We start from the raw sequence: 15,923 nt of genomic DNA, 5'->3' as shown, positions 1-15,923 counted from the left end.
AGATGTTATCACGGGCCTTCCCAGCTGACAGAGGTCTTCTGGACGGCATCAGCCTTTTTTGAGTAGAGGTTACCTCTTCTTACCTTGTGTCTTTATTTGGACATTCTCACTGTAAACTTGCAACTTGATAAATTCCCTTTTTAAAAGCCATCCCATATCTGGTATATCGCATTCTGGAAGCTTTAGTAAATTAAACAATGTCTAATTTGCAGAGAGTAAGTTATATGGCTGCACCTCAGGTCCCAAGGAAGCCGGGAACGCAAGTTCTGGCTTCTACGTAAGAGAGGCTGGATTCATCAAAGTATCTGCGAATGGCTGGGGCTGAAGTGTTGTTTTCCACATGTTATGGGAGCCCAGAGGTATTTCCCCACAGGGCCCAAATGAAGATACTTGGAAGTCCCAGTTAAGAAAGGATCCTTGATGGACAGTGTTTGAAAACATAATGCCTAAGAATTTTCCAGAAGAGAGAAATGAATTCTTAGAAACAAATATCTCACAAAATGACAAGCACAATGAATTTAATAGAAAAATCCAAACCTACATCCATTTTAGTAAAAGTTTGGAATAAATAAGGGTAAAGAGAAAATCCAAAAAGCTTTGAGACAGAGAGAAACACAGGTCTCATAAAATTTCCCCTAGACATGCAAATTTTAAAAGTAAACAATCCCTTTGTCCCACAGTTGGATCTTTTTTGAAACATTTTGCAATTTTCTGTAACATCCCTCTTAGTTTCTGGGTCTCAGCGACAATAAGAGGGCAGAAACCAATTTTGCTTGCTCTATGAATGTCCTGCTTTATACATAAAAAAAATCCTACCTCTCCTTTTCCCAACTCACTTTCAGGAAATAGCACATTTGCTTTCTTCAGGGTCTTGACATTCTTTCTGAAGTTGAGCAAATAATAAACAAATAAATAAATAAATGCCTTGATTTATTCTTTTATTAAGAACATGTTCCCCTCAAAAGCTCCAAAAACCTTTCTTTTTCCATACGGAGATCCTTAGATATATTTCTGAAAGAAACTTTCCCACAAATAATATCTTTCGAAAAATGTTCTTTCATTTTCTTTTGCTATTTTCTCTATAACAGGACATGGCATGGGCTCTATAAACAACTTAAGTAAAGATTTAAAATGTCACTCTTCTACTATGGTTCTGTGATCTTTCGTCCTGGTCAGTTTATCTAAACTAATACGTCATTAGTGAAATAAAGCAAGCTCTCAAAGGGTTCAACAGACCTTATTCCATAAGTAAAATGTTGAGGAACTTGAAAGAAAATTTCAAGCTTTGTTATGAGACCACTGGGTGCCATTTTTGTTTCCATCTTCTAATGATGGCCGTTCAAAGGAAAGCTGTGAGAACGCAAAGTTGACGTGAGTCAGCAAAAGAACTATTTCCCTAAATTAAGCTGGTTAGAGTATCCCTTCGTTAGTTATAACATCCTGTGTATTAAGCATACTTTCTAGCGTTTGTAAATTGATGCTTTGACATCCAGGTGTGGTCCTAGACGCCCAGTGCGCCCCTACATGGGCTACTGGTACATAAACCAGACCCTGCCACTCATCATAACCAGAGGCCAATTGGAAGGTGCCATTTTCAAATAGAGCCAGCCAATCCCGTGCTAGCATAGCTCTGCCCCGCCCCTGCAAGCTGTCCCAGAGAGCAGAGTATAAAGCACGCATGCGCTTTCACCAGGTCTATAGCACGCATGCGCCGTCCCCTTCGCTCTTTATAGTGTGTGTACGTTTTCCTTCCTGGCTCGTGTGCTTGGCCGCTGCTGTTTGTTGTGGTCTGGTGTAGGTCTGTGAAATCCAGCCCAGGGAATTATGAGTGAAAAAAAAAAATCCTTAAAACCGTCTGACCATTCTCTCTTCTGCATCTGGCCTTGCCGTACCATCCGCCAGTAATGGCAGTGAAACACCTTCGTTGGGATCCCCTCCTGAGAGCCTTGGACAAGTGATTGTGGCCTTGGGGTGGTCACTCTGCGAGGAAGCAAAGACCCAGCCCCCACAGATATGCTGTGCAGTCATGTAAAGATAGTCTGTAAAGGAAAAATCAGCCTTCATTCCCTCCCACCTCAAGTCTGAATTGTATTCGTGGAGTTCCCTCAGATTGCGGACACGTCCAGCGGACTTGCTGGGCAGCCCTGTGGAGTATGCGCATGTGATGAAGGAGTGTGCCCAGAGGGGGCTCACTGAGTGGGAGAACAGCATCAAAGACATACATTCGTCATAGGAATAACACACGGTTGTTGGAACAAATGATTTTATGTGTAGCGCCATGCCTGTCCCAAGATATACATGTGGAGTTAACTAATTGACATGGACATTCCCACTCTCTGGTACTCGGCCCCAAATTCACCAAACTGGAAAGTATATTTGTGTTGTCATCTCTGAGACTGATGGGAAGTATGAACTGGAATGGGGAAAAGAGAGTCTTCCTCATTTGACCAGAGAGTACCAAGGTCATGCTGCCTGCCATACAGAAAGTGCCAAAAATGGATGGCTAGGAGTTTCAGTGGGGCATACAGTTGGGAAGTGGAGTTTTGGTGGCTTTCAGTTTCCAGCAACAGTGGAAGCAACAAGGAGTCTTAATGAGTTTTGGAATTTTTAGCAGCTGGGGTCACTTCCTAAGCTGGATGTTATCCACTGAATTGTCCCTACAAAAGATATGTTCATGTTCTAATGTCTGACCGTGAATGTGCTCCTGTTGGAAACAGGATCTTTGAAGATATTGGCCAAGTTACACTGGCTTAGAATGAGTTCTAATTCAACACAACTGGTGTTCTTATAAGGAGAGGAAATTTGGATACTGTTAGTAGGAGGCAGACAGAGAGGAAGAAGGTAGCCATGTAATGGAGACAAACTGAATTATGCCACAGATTGCTGGCAAGACACTGTCATAACTTTGCAGACTTCAGAGGAAGTCAGGCTCCGCTGACACCTTTATTTTGGACTTCTAGTTTCCAAAACTGTGGAACAAAATTTTTTATTCTTTATGGCAGCCCATCTATGATACTTTGTTATGGTAGCCCCAGCAAACTAAGAAGCTGTAGCAGAAGAACGTTTAGGAAATATGGCCACTGTCACTCAGGAGGTGAGATGGCTGTGACGTGAAATATTTGTATGTACTCTGAGACAGCACTAGCACTGGAGGCATGCGTGGGAAGGGTGAGTTGCACAATCAAAGGTACAGTTGCATGGAGCAGAAAATATTCTCACTACTTAAGCAGAGAGGGGACTCAGAAGCAGAAATTAGGAATTTTTCTGAACCCTTGGAAGAGTTGCAAGAGTTAATGATACCCAAAACCTCACCAGTTTGGCTCATCAGAGAAAAGTGCTACCTCTTGAGAGGCCAGTGTTGGAATTGTTCAGCTGAAGGACACATCGCCAGAGCGGCTCTTCAGCAATCAGGAAGCTGTATTTGCTTCCCAACACCACCAAGGCTAGTGGCTGGACCCAACAATGCTGATTCAGAAAACCCAGCATCACCAAGACCATACCTCCTAAGAGTTGCAGTTGGAGCCACAGGCAAGCAGCCCCTACTCCACAAATACCTTCCAGATTGTGCAAGTTCATGATAAATGAACCACTCAGAATGCTATCTGCAAGGTAGTCTGTAAAGTATTGTTTTGGTTTCTCCTTCTCCTTCTCCTTCTTCACTTTCCAGCCTCTGTCATTCAGGCAGACCCACAAAATAAGGTGGAATGGGACATGAATGCAAATTCACCATACCCATTGTGCAGTTGGAGGGCTGGGTTTAGAGATGGATTGTAAGCCAAAGTCTTGCATAAGGAAAATGAGGAGGTCCTAAAAGAATAGATGGAGGTGAAACCATGAAAATCTTATTTGTTACTATTAATGTGACTGCTTTTTATTTTTAACCCTTGGTTGTGTGGTTTTATAACATGGGATATGGAAAAGTGGAGATCATACCTGTGCCAGTTTGAATGTGTTATGAACCCTACAAAAGCCAAGTTCTTTATTCCTCATTCAGTATTGCTGGGTGGGATTTTTTTTATTGTTTCCATGGAGATAAGACCCACCAACTGTGAGTGGTAACTTTTGATTAGATGGGTTCCATGAAGATGTGTCTCCACCCATTCAAGGTAGGGTGCTTATTCGTGCCCTTTTAAGAGGGAACCATTTTGGAAAAAGCTTCAGAGACCATGCAGACCTTTGGAGATGAAGAAGTAAAATGGCCCTGGGGGAGTTCATGAAACAAGAAACCTGGAGAGGAAGCTAGCAGAAGTTGCCATGTTTACCATGTGCCTTCCCAGTTAAGAGGGAAACCCTTAACATCATCAGCCTTCTTGAACTGAGGTGTTATTTCCTGGAATCCTTTGATTGGACATTTCTATAGTCTTGTTTTAATTTGGACATTTTCGTGGCCTTAGAACCATAAACTTGCAACTTAATAAATCCCCCCCCTTTTAAAAGCCGTTCTTTTTCTGGTAAATCACATTCCGACAGCTTGCAAAACTAGAATAATACTGTACCTACTTCACAAGATTATTTTAAAGATATATTTAGATAAAATAAGTGAAAAGTTCTTTGCAAATTATAAGGTATTATAAATAGCTTATTATAAAATGATAGTAGTTTTAGGTGGAAAAATTTTATTGTAATGAGTCAGAAATAAATCTTTTTGGACAAGAATAAGTCAATAGCCATTAGCATTTAGAGTTTATGATGATAAACAGAGTAACAACTCATGGCAAAATTTGAGTCCATTTCTCCAATTGCCACCATCTCATGGAGATTTAATTTGACCTGTTTGCAATAGAGCAGACGCATAGCCCCTGTTCTTAGTTTGAGAGCTGGCATCCTCACCTATGGTAACGCAGAAAAAAAGTGCTAGGATGTCGTGCCCAAATGGAGAGTGTGCTTTCTTGAAACCTGGCAGTCATCTATCCACCAGCTCAGTTCCTGTGCTAACAAATCTTACCTTTGAGTCTGAACCATGTTGTCCCTCCTGCCTCTGCCCTCAGCTAAGAACAACTTGTAGATGTCAGATTAGTCCTACAATTCCTGCACAGTAAGGCACTTAATCCAAGTAAATACATTGTCTTGGTTTTGGGAAGGCGGTTAGAATAGATCTAAAAAAAAAAGGATCTTGGAATCAGTCTTTAACAGGACTTTTATATACTAGCCAATATAATTAATGAAAGAAGGGAGTGGGGGAGAGGAAGAATGAAAAAGAAAAGCACTCTATGCAAATTCTGTGCTTTTTATTTAAGGAAATGTGGGCCCAAAGGTGGTGAAACAGGAGCAAGCCTGTTTGGACAGATTTAGGCTAGATTTACCTCAGAGAGCTCTACTTGACGCGCAGTGACTCAAAGTTATTGTATTTTTCATCAGTCACAGTTCAGTCCCCATCAGTTTTCTCCAGGAGAAGCCAAATCTGAATTTGGAGGATAATACACTTTTCTAATCACAAAATTTCAATAAGACAAACAGGGTGAAGTTCACACTTAAGCTCAAAGCCAGATTTCCACTAATGCTCCAGGAATTTAGGACCTGCCAGGGTTTCCACCATGAGCAGTTTTTGTTATGGCATCACAGTTCAATTCACTTCTTTTTAAAAAAATATCACTCTGGGGCTGACATGAAACATGTAGACTGGTTAGTGAGGGAGATATTCTAGAGTTTGATCTATTAGCGTGCAGAATAGCCTCTTGAGGGAAGTGATGGGAACTTCATCCTAGGAGTCACTGAAAATTCAATTGAGTTGAGCAGTGTGAATGGAGAGAAGGGCTGGAGCTCTCTTATGGTTAACTGCAAAGACTTTTTCGTATGTGTTGAACAGAGCTTTCCTTATTTCACTTATTCTTTTCATGACAGTGTTGAGCATTTCAATAGCACGCTATAGTGCAGTATTTTCTGTTTCCTTTTTACCTAAAATAATGCTGTTTTGGGGATTTGGTAAGTGAGTAGACAAAAGCCACACAGCCAGTCAGTTTCTGTGCACAGTTTCACTCATTGATTTCTTTGCTCAGTCAACAAAATATGAGCAGCAGTTATATACTGAGCATGGCACCAGGGTAACACAAAGATAAACCAAATACAGTCACTGGCACATGGTGGGGAAAAGCTTTACTGTCTGTTCTGCCAGTTGTGGAAGTTTTATCATTTTTGAGTGCATTTTGTTATTCCTCGACATTTTTTCCCATGTCTTTACTGCAGAAGTTATATAGTGACCTTAATCCTATTGTGAAACTGAAGCTGGTATTGTGGTATCAAGAGTTACCATCGTTTTAGGATGTGGCAACACAGAAGGGAGGCCTGGGATTTAGAGTCAGAAGGAAAGTGTCAGCTTTGTAGCCCATCTACTTGTGTAAGAGCCTGGGGAGGGAGTTTCACATCCCTGAGCCTGGTTTCCTCATCTGTAAAGTGGGAAAGTTCAAAATACAAGTTTATTACGAAGTGAGATAATGCAGAGTATCTTACACTGCAAAGCTATATAAGTAGTTATTATTAACTCATGCAGAAAAGAAGCAAGTTCGCCTACATAGACACTTTAAGGACTGTGAAAACAAAACACCAACTCATTCCATTTGCTCTTTAATGATATCACTGTCCTTTAGGAATTTCACAGATGGATAACATCATGGCGTTAAAGGGAGTACCGTTATAGATTAAAACAACAGGTACTTTTCCCCCTTCATCGTTTAACTCTGAGTAAAGCCTGCTAGCAGATTTGTGTTATTATATGAAATGACCACAATTATTACAAAAGATTTATAAAGCAGCAATGTTGCTTTGTATTAAATATTTTAAGGGACAGCTGAGACAAGGTCAAGGTTGGAGTTTGGGCAGCTCTAATGTTCTTTTGTATCTTGGCTTCTGTTTATTTTGACACCTAAACTTCTGCTATGAAATCCCCTTGCCATTTTTCTTTCCTCAAATTGACTATTGGGTCCTGTTGCTTTCCTGGGAAGTCCCATCACCCTGGCCATCTTCTCCCGGGATCTCCACGGCACTGCCATCTTGGTAAAAGCCTATAAGGGGTTTTACTCTGCAGCCTTCAAAACCAGTGTCTGTATTTGTCAATACTGCAGTCAGCTACCTGGCCCACGTTCTTTGAAGATTCTTCTCGTATTCCTTGTACTGTTTCTCCAAGCAGAGCAAAGGAGTTAGATAAAAAGAAAATGTCCGATTGTTTTGCCTGCCTTTCCTTCTCCCTCCAGGGAAAGGGGTAATCATGCCCCCCGCCCCCCAGGAGAGGCCTCTGGGAAGCTCAAGGGTCGGAAAAGCCCATTAATCAGCAAAGAGGAGACAAGCCTTTGATATAATAAAACTGATTGCTCACATGCAAGCAGCCCTGCCCATCTGCTTTGTCCCCCCTCTTCCCTCATCCTCAGCTCTCCTGGAGGCAGTGAATATTACCCACAGAACAGAGGTCACCATGGGGCCAGGCCAGCAAATATGATTTTTAATATGAGCATTTCTCACCTCAGCTCTGCTGGAGACCTTTTTTTTAATCTTATTTTCTTTTCTTCCAGAGATAAACAAAATAGGAAATGAAACAAGAAAAATGCACAAGTTGTTTAGGCAAATAAAGGTTCCAATTTAAATATTCCCCAATGCTAAATTCTTTCTTTAATTCATGCAATCAGATCAAACCTCAAAGACCAATTTAGCTTCTCTTAGAGTGACTATGCCTCTCTGGCTTCCTGAACCAAAGGTTAGTTTGTCTGGAACAATGCTCTTTCCAAAAGCCCACACATTTCATAGATAGGTTCTGGTTACATATTCCCAGTGGACCCCTCTTTACAGATGAAGAACTGGGCTTCTGTGAAGAAAGGTTATTTACCTTAAAGGATACTGAGCTATGTAGAGGCCTCTGGAGGCTGCTTAGAATCTATATGCGTTGTGTTAAATCTGGCTTTTAAAATTAGAAGGTCTTTTATAACTTTCAGAAGATTCTCAATCACTATATCACTCTTCACTATCTGAAATGCCTGTTATATTCTAAGTATTGCAGGGGGAGTCAAGAAGACAAAATTGGATCCTTCAAGCATTTATCATCAATAATGCTCATTAAACAATGAGCATGATCACGTTCATCAAATTCTTTCAATATCCTCTTGTATTAATTAGTACTATAAACATGAAACCTTGGCTTGGATAATTTTAGCTGGGTTAAGCAGAAAAGAAACTTATTAATGGATTTTAGGGAACTCACAGAATCTTCCAAGAGGGCCAGAGATTCAGGCTTGGCAGTTTCCACAGCCAGGAAGTTTAGGCACGCACATTTCATAGCCAGAATACTACACAAGAAGGCTTGTGTAGCCTTCCCTCAACACAGACCAAAGCTTGCACCAGGGATCCACTAGGAATCTGCCACCAGGGCCTCTCTGCTATACTCTACCAACCTTGCCGACAAATGACATCTTCCTGGCATCTGCTTTCTCTTTTCAGTGGATGTATATGTCAGTTTGAAACTGTTACGTACCTCAGAAAAGCCATGTTCTTTAATCCTAATTCAGTAACTTTGGGTGGGATCTTTTTTATTGTTTCCATGGAGATGTGACTCTTATTGTGGGTGGTACCTTTGGATTAGGTGGTTTCCATGAAGAAGTGTCTTCACCCATTCAAGGTGGGGTTGCTTACTGGTGTCCTTTAAGAGGGAACCATTCTGGAAAAAGCTTCAGAGCCCACACAGCCAGAGACCTTTGAAGATGCAGAAGGAAAAGGCCCCTGGGGAAGCCTTATGAAACGAGGAGAGAAAGCTGGTAGATGTTATCACGGGCCTCCCCAGCTGACAGAGGTGCTCCAGATGGCATCAGCCTTTCTTGAGTAAAGGTAACCTCTTGCTACCTTTACCTCTTGTTACCTTGTGCCTTTATTTGGACATTCTCATTGTAAACTTGCAACTTAATAAATTCCCTTTTTAAAAGCCATTCCATATCTGGTATATTGCATTCTGGAAGCTTTAGCAAATTAAACAATGTCTAATTTGCAGAGAGTAGGTTACATAGCTGCACCTCAGGTCCCAAGGAGGCCGGGAAAGCAAGTTCTGGTTTCTACCTAAGATAGGCTAGATTCATTCCAGTTTACCCAAAACACAGGTGACTGTTAAACATTCTGGCATCCACAAAATGACAAATGTTCCTTAATCCACTATAATGACACTAGCCTATGACCTCATTATTTCATATCTAGTTTAATGTGGTATCTTTCTCATTTTTTCCCTCCCACTTCCTAATTCTTCTTTCGCCCTTCATTCTTTACTCTGCATAAATTCTATATTCATTTTTCTATAGCCAAGTCATTCCCTGGGAGAAAACTTTCAATGACTCCCTATTAAAGTGCCCATATAATCAGCAGGGGTTAAGCATTAGTTAGTGAGTATCTATTTAGTCTATGTGAGTGATCTGGAGAGCAGGGACCACCCTGAGAGAATGGAAAGCAAAGGTGGAACCCTGAAGTAGGGGCCCAGGTAATAGTGCTGTGGGAAGGGACAGTACTAAACTAGCAAGTAGTTGTCATCTAGCACATCCTAGGCACTGTGGTGGGCTCTGGGAATACAAAATTTAATGAGACACATCTGCCTGGGACAACAGGCTCTTGGAGGGGTCCATCAAAATAAAGGACATGCCTTAGCCACTTAAATGCTTCTAGAATTTAGCTTTGTGCTTGTTACCACCACTTCTCTGCTCCCTACACCAAAGCTATGCTTAGAATTTGACTGAAGCACAAGCAAGCTGACCCAGTTTGCTGGACTGGTCCATTCTAAACCACAATGTATCCCACGAAGAAGGAGTCCTGTTTTTGCCATCCAGAAAAAGAAAGACCCAATGTAGTGGGAAGGAACTTTATCAGGAGGAGACAAGATGACTTCTATTTAGTCCTATTTAGAGCTATTTAAGTCAAGCACATTTTTTAAAAGATCAAGGGAAAATGGATAGAGCAATACAGCCTTGGCTCTCACTGATTGGGGAGATTCTTATGCTCTCCTTAAATTACCATTTAGGATCTAGGGCATAATTTAAATAACTCTTCAATCTATTTCATTCATCTTTTAGTCTGACATTTGCCAGGCCAGTAGCTGTAACTTGCAATCGCTCAGCCATTAAGTGGCTTTATTTCTGTTTAACATCATTAAAAGGCATCTTCTATTGACTTTCTTAGTACCTCAAATTCTGCTTTTTGAAATGCAAAGGGCTTGAGATTATACTTACTGTATAACTCCCCATGAGAAGGAAAGGAGGATCAGAACTCTGCGGCTCCTTTCAGAGCAAGAGGTGATAGAGCTGGACTGGGCTATGTGGTTAGGAGCAGAGTTCTTGAGCCTCCTAGGTTACTTCTCTGCCTTGACAGCCAGTGCAGCTGATTTCCTGTGGCTGAAAGAGATCATAAGAATGTGTCTCTTCAGCTTGGGCTGGGCCGACATGCCCTGGCTCAGCTGCTCCTTAGTTTAGGGCTGGGTGGGATAAGAAAGATTTTTCCACATGCTCAGAATGTGCTCTTCATGTGGTCATTTGTACATTCATTCAACAAATCTATATTCACTGAATACACCTATATTCCAGGCACTATGCTAAATAAGGGAGATGCAAAATGCTTAAGTTCATGGAAGTGGGAGAGGAGCATGACACCCTAGCAAGGGGAATGGTAGTGGTTAAAGGAAGAAATTTTCCAAGCTTACTGGTGTAAAAGACTCAGAACTGAAACCTCCTTCTTTCCCCCAAACAGTTTTCACAACTTCCTCTTTCCAAGCCTAAATAAATATACCTTTCCAAATGCCCACCTCTCACCAATGCACATACTCCCCTATGTACACTTGCACAGTTCCTGTCTGCTACTGGGCTCAGGATTTGAAGATAGGGACAGGAATGGGGAAAAGGGAAAAGAGGAAGAATAGAAGAGCCAAGAAGGCTGAGAGACATTTCTCAGCAGTGTGCAGGACTCAGAAGCAAGGGCAGGAGGGCGGCAGTGGCATGTAAAAGCTGATCCATCCCCTGCCTCCTTGCTTTCCCCTTCTCAAGCTCAGAGATTGATTCTGTTACCAAGGCAGAATCACTGATCTCTCTCACCTTTCTGCTTTGTGCTGCATGAGCTGTCACCCTCTCCACCCAGGGCTGCTGGTAGATAAGTCTGTGTGGATTTTCCCCTGAGCCCTAAAGCTGGAAACTGTTTAATGCATTCAAGTGCCCAGACAGAGTGTGGCACTGAAGAAACTCACACATTCGAGGTTCCTTCCATGCCTCTTATAAAGCTCGACTTTGTGCACATATTAGCAGAGTCCGAGGTTATATCAGAAGAACAAGACAGGAAAGAACAGGGACTGACAATTCTTTAATTACCCAGGAATTGCTCTCTAATGACCCAAAATACTTGTCCTCAGTTCTGGGCCCATGAATTCAGGGCTCTCTAGTGTGGTTTCTAAATCAGGCCTGCCCCAAACAGTTAAACAGTTTAACAAACAGTTAAACAGAGTCCTGGGGCTCACGAGGGACTCTGAGCAGCCCTTTCTGCTCCCACCTGCCTCATTCTTCTGTGTGTTGACCTGGCCTCGAGGGCAAAATGAATATTGGGAACTTCCACTTTCCATAAAGTGCCCCCATTTCCTAATTGTTGACCTGTTTCTACTTGTGGGTGGTGCCCTTGACCACTTTACCACATCAGGAAAACAGCCTCTTTCCTGTCTCCTCCTGGCTGCAGAGAGAAGACATTCTGGCATCATTTAACTATTGGATCTGTTTCTGAGGTCTCAGTCTCTATGCAGGTGAACCTGGCATGCCCTTTCTAGGCTCCGCACCAAGTTCTTGGGGGAACTAAACATCCTTTGGTATAAATGAAGGGCAGGTTATTTGGGAAGCAGACAGGAGAGGGGGAGGGAAGGAGAGGGGCTGCTGTGTGCTTGCATTGCTCCTTCCACCCAGGAAAGAAACCAGTGAGATTGCAACAGAAATCTCAGTGAGATATATTCTTTATATTCTCCAGTGAGATTGCAACAGAGATCATTTTGAATCTTAATATGCTCAGGTCTCCCTATCTCCTTCACATCTCCTCTGGACACAGTTTACCTGTGATTTTTAGTTTGGCTGTTTTGTGGATTTGAAAGAGACTACTTTTCCGTACAAGTCATATTCTTTATAGTTCAAAATCCTGATCATACATAGCTTTCATCTCATATTTTCCCTCCTAGAGTAGAATTAAATGTCCACAGCATTAATTTCTATATTATGTAGAGAAAAATCTGTCCCATAAAAGCAATAATATCTAGCTGTCATTAAAAAAATAAACATACATCTCTTACTCCCTCACCCCCAGATCAATACACATTTTAGGAAAGCACTTCGATGTTTGAGTTATTTTCAGCTTTCCTGCATAGTCTTAGACATCTGCTTGGTTGTCTCCCTGCAGACATCCACTAAATAATGTGGTTTATTTTAGGTAACTGATTATAAGAAACCTTCTCATATATCTACCAAATGACATTTTAAATCACATCTTCATTTCAACTTTAAAGAACCAAATGACTTCCTTATCTTGATATGATTTATCATTTTCTCATAAGCCAGCAACCTGTAAGGATATTATCTCTGGATCCTTCATATAAAGAGTTCTTATCAAGCAAGAATAGTTACAATCAAAGTCAGAAAATAGAAGAAAGACAAATGATAAAGTCAATAATTTGTCACGTACAATTTTTTTCAAAGGATCTTATCTAGTAAACCTATTTCCAAAAAGCTCACAGCTGATGTGATTTTTCATTAACTGCAGAGGTTTGGTAAGTGATGTGCGTAATATGTTGAATGTTTTCTCCTTTTCCTGGCTATCAGCTAGGTTCCATTCCATTTCTTTTTTGGAAGCTAGTTGGAGTTTTCTTTCATGAGCTCAAAGACTTCTATTGCTATAGAATTTCTCTCACGGCAGATTGTGTTTTTTTTTTTTTTTTTTTTTTTTTTTTTTAAAGGAAAGACAGAGAGAAGGAAGGAAGGATAGAAGGAAGGAAGGAAGGAAGAAAGGGAAACATCTTTAAACATTTTCTTGTTTTATTGTATTTTTGTTTTTCCGTTTTTTTTTGTTACATGGGCTGGGGCCGGGAATCGAACCGAGGTCCTCCGGCATAGCAGGCAAGCACTTTGCCCGCTGAGCCACCGCGGCCCGCCCACGGCAGATTGTGTTTTGATCAGAAACTAAAAAACTATAATGAAAATGTAACCTCTCTCCATTCTTTCTTGCTCTCCTGGGTTTTAGTGACTCATGCAGACTCCGTGGGAGGTGTGTTCCAGGGCCTTGGGCAAGACAACTATTTCACACCCTCATTTCAAATTTCCAATATCTTCCTCCCCAATCTCACTGTGAGCAGATGACCTTAGACCTTGCTTCCTTCATCACTGAGAAAATGGAAACAATCGGAAAAGACTTTTTATAGATACTCATTTTACCAGAATCTGTGCCCATCTGTCTACTTTTGTGCCATTGACTGTGGATTGGGGCTTGGCAAACTTTTTTGTGAAAGGCCATCTAGTAAATATTTGCGACTTTGTAAGCCAAAGGGCATAGTGGAGGATATTATGTAGTTCCTTATGTAAAGAGGATAAACAAATTTCCACAACATTTTAATTGACAAAACTCAAGCTATAATGACAATTGAGTACAATTTTGAGAAAAATTCCACTAAGGAGAAAAAAAGGGGCAGCAGGATGAAGCTATGAGCTCCCCTGTTAGATCCTGACTCAACCGCATGGATCTGCAGTGGAAGATCTGTGGATCTTTGTAGTGGAAACTGCAAAGGCAGCCAGAGTCAAAACACAAATGAATTAGCATGGTTGTGTTTCAATAAAACTTTGTTTATGGACACTGAAATCTGAATTGTATATAATTTTAATATGTCATTAAGTATTGCTATTTTATTCTTATTTTTCAATCATTTAAATGTGAGAAAAATCATTCTTAGCTCTTGGGCCACACCAAACTATTCAGAAGCTGGAGTTGGCCAATGGGCCTTAGTTTGCCAAACCTTACCACAAATGAAACTTTCTGTGGTCCTGATGAAGGCAAGCCCTTCATTGGTGCATTAAATTTAGGGTGATCAATTGTCCTGGTTTGCCTGGGATTAAAGGGTTTCCAAGGATATAGGATTTTGGTACCAAATCCAGGAAAGTCCGAGGCACGCTGAGAAGGTTGGTCACTCTACAATTTCATCCTCTCTTAAATTCTCCAGCAGCAAGGGGCGGGGGGAGCCCTCTATTCTAAATCATCCATCTTTCCTTTGCTAGTGTATCTTATTTTCTAGCATAATATCAAGCTCTATTTCTCCTATTAAAAATATTAAAAATAAAACAATTCAGTTCCCTGATCAGTTACTACCCCATTTCTCTACTCCCTCTTGAAGCAAAACACCTGGGTCCATTGTCATTGCCTCCAGTTCCTCTCTCTCCATTCTAAATCCCACTCCAATAAGGGTTTCACCTCTACCATGCAACCAAAACTGTTCTTGTCAAAGTTTCAGAAAAGCTCATATAGCTACATCCAATGTTCTTAGTTTTCCTCCTACTTAATCTATCATTCCCTCCTCTTTGAAATACTTTTCTCACTTAGCTTTCAAGATCACAGGCTCTAGTTCTTTTTCCTAACTCTCTGGTCACTCCATTTGGGTGTGTTTCCTTATTCCTCCTCACCTCCCTGATGTTGGAGTGTTTCAGGCATTAGTCCTTGGTCTTCATCTGCTAAGTCTCACCCTGGCTAGAGCCACCATCTTGTCTGAATTATTAATCTTTGTAATGACCCTATTTGACCTCCCTGCTTCCATCTCTCCCCCTGCCTCTGTGTCTGTACAGTTGATTCTCAGTTCAGCAGCAAGAGTTGTCATTTTAATTAAAATGTCAGATCACATCATTTCTGTGTTGAAAACTTTCAGATAGCTTCCCATTTGTTTAAAGGAAAGCCAAAGACATGGCAGGATCATTCGTCATCCTTTTCATTCTGACTTCTACCCTCTCTCACTTCCTAAGCTCCATCAGCCCTCCTCACTGTTCCATGGAAAGCCCACTTATCTCTGGTTACCTGACTAGGAGGGGGAAGGTGGAGACAGGTGTTGCAGAGGTAGGGCTGATAATCCACAGCTAAAGCAGATTATACCAGAAAGCACTGATCACTAACAACAGGCCGGAGAGAAGGGTTAAGGAAACCTGGTGAAGAACCTGGTGTGCCATCTGGGTTGGCTTGTACCAGTGTCTATTCCTAGCCCTGGGAATTGGGAGGCAGTAGGAAGAGTTTGGAGGGTTAGGGGAAGGAAGAAGGCATGAATTACTCCTCTTTTCATTCTGCTTTGGGTGGCTTCCCCAGTAGAAGCTGCACCTCCTTTGTGGCTCTGGCTCCTGCTAAACTATCCAGGTTTTATTTGGAGAACTTGACTCCTGGGCTCCAGGAACTGCCTTCTCCTTTTGTCTTTCTAGCCTAGGAATGGTAGTGGCTTCCTGTTGTGCCTAATATCAGGGTAGGTTCATTTCTCTTAGTTGGCGTTCCTGCTCTCCCATCACCTGTCTAAACCAGTGCCCTGTAAATTTTCTTCTCCTGACTGATAGACTTGGACTCCTGGGGATGTGTCTAGCAGGCTGTCTAATAGCAGCTTGATCATGACCAGCAATAGCCTACCCTGTGTACCCAACACTTGGCTAAGGTCAGTTCAGATTTATTACTGGGCCAGTGCAGTCCAGGTAAGACATCTGAGAATAAAGATAGTTACAGCTCCTGATGTAAATGAGATTCCAGTCTAAATGTTAGATGAGGAATGCTTTTATGAAAAGCGTAAGTAAAGATTCAAGACAATATATGATTAAATGGCAAAACATATGGTGGCAACAATTTGTGCTATGTTAAGACAAATTCTTCATGGCTTGTAGCCTGTGTCATGCATGATTTTTCTACCTATCTATGAGCAAGTCACTCTGAAAGGATGATGGAAA

Source organism: Tamandua tetradactyla, chromosome 7, assembly GCF_023851605.1.
Source record: "Tamandua tetradactyla isolate mTamTet1 chromosome 7, mTamTet1.pri, whole genome shotgun sequence".
In the NCBI taxonomy this organism is placed as follows: Eukaryota; Metazoa; Chordata; class Mammalia; order Pilosa; family Myrmecophagidae; genus Tamandua; species Tamandua tetradactyla.
This window is presented reverse-complemented; position numbering follows the sequence as displayed.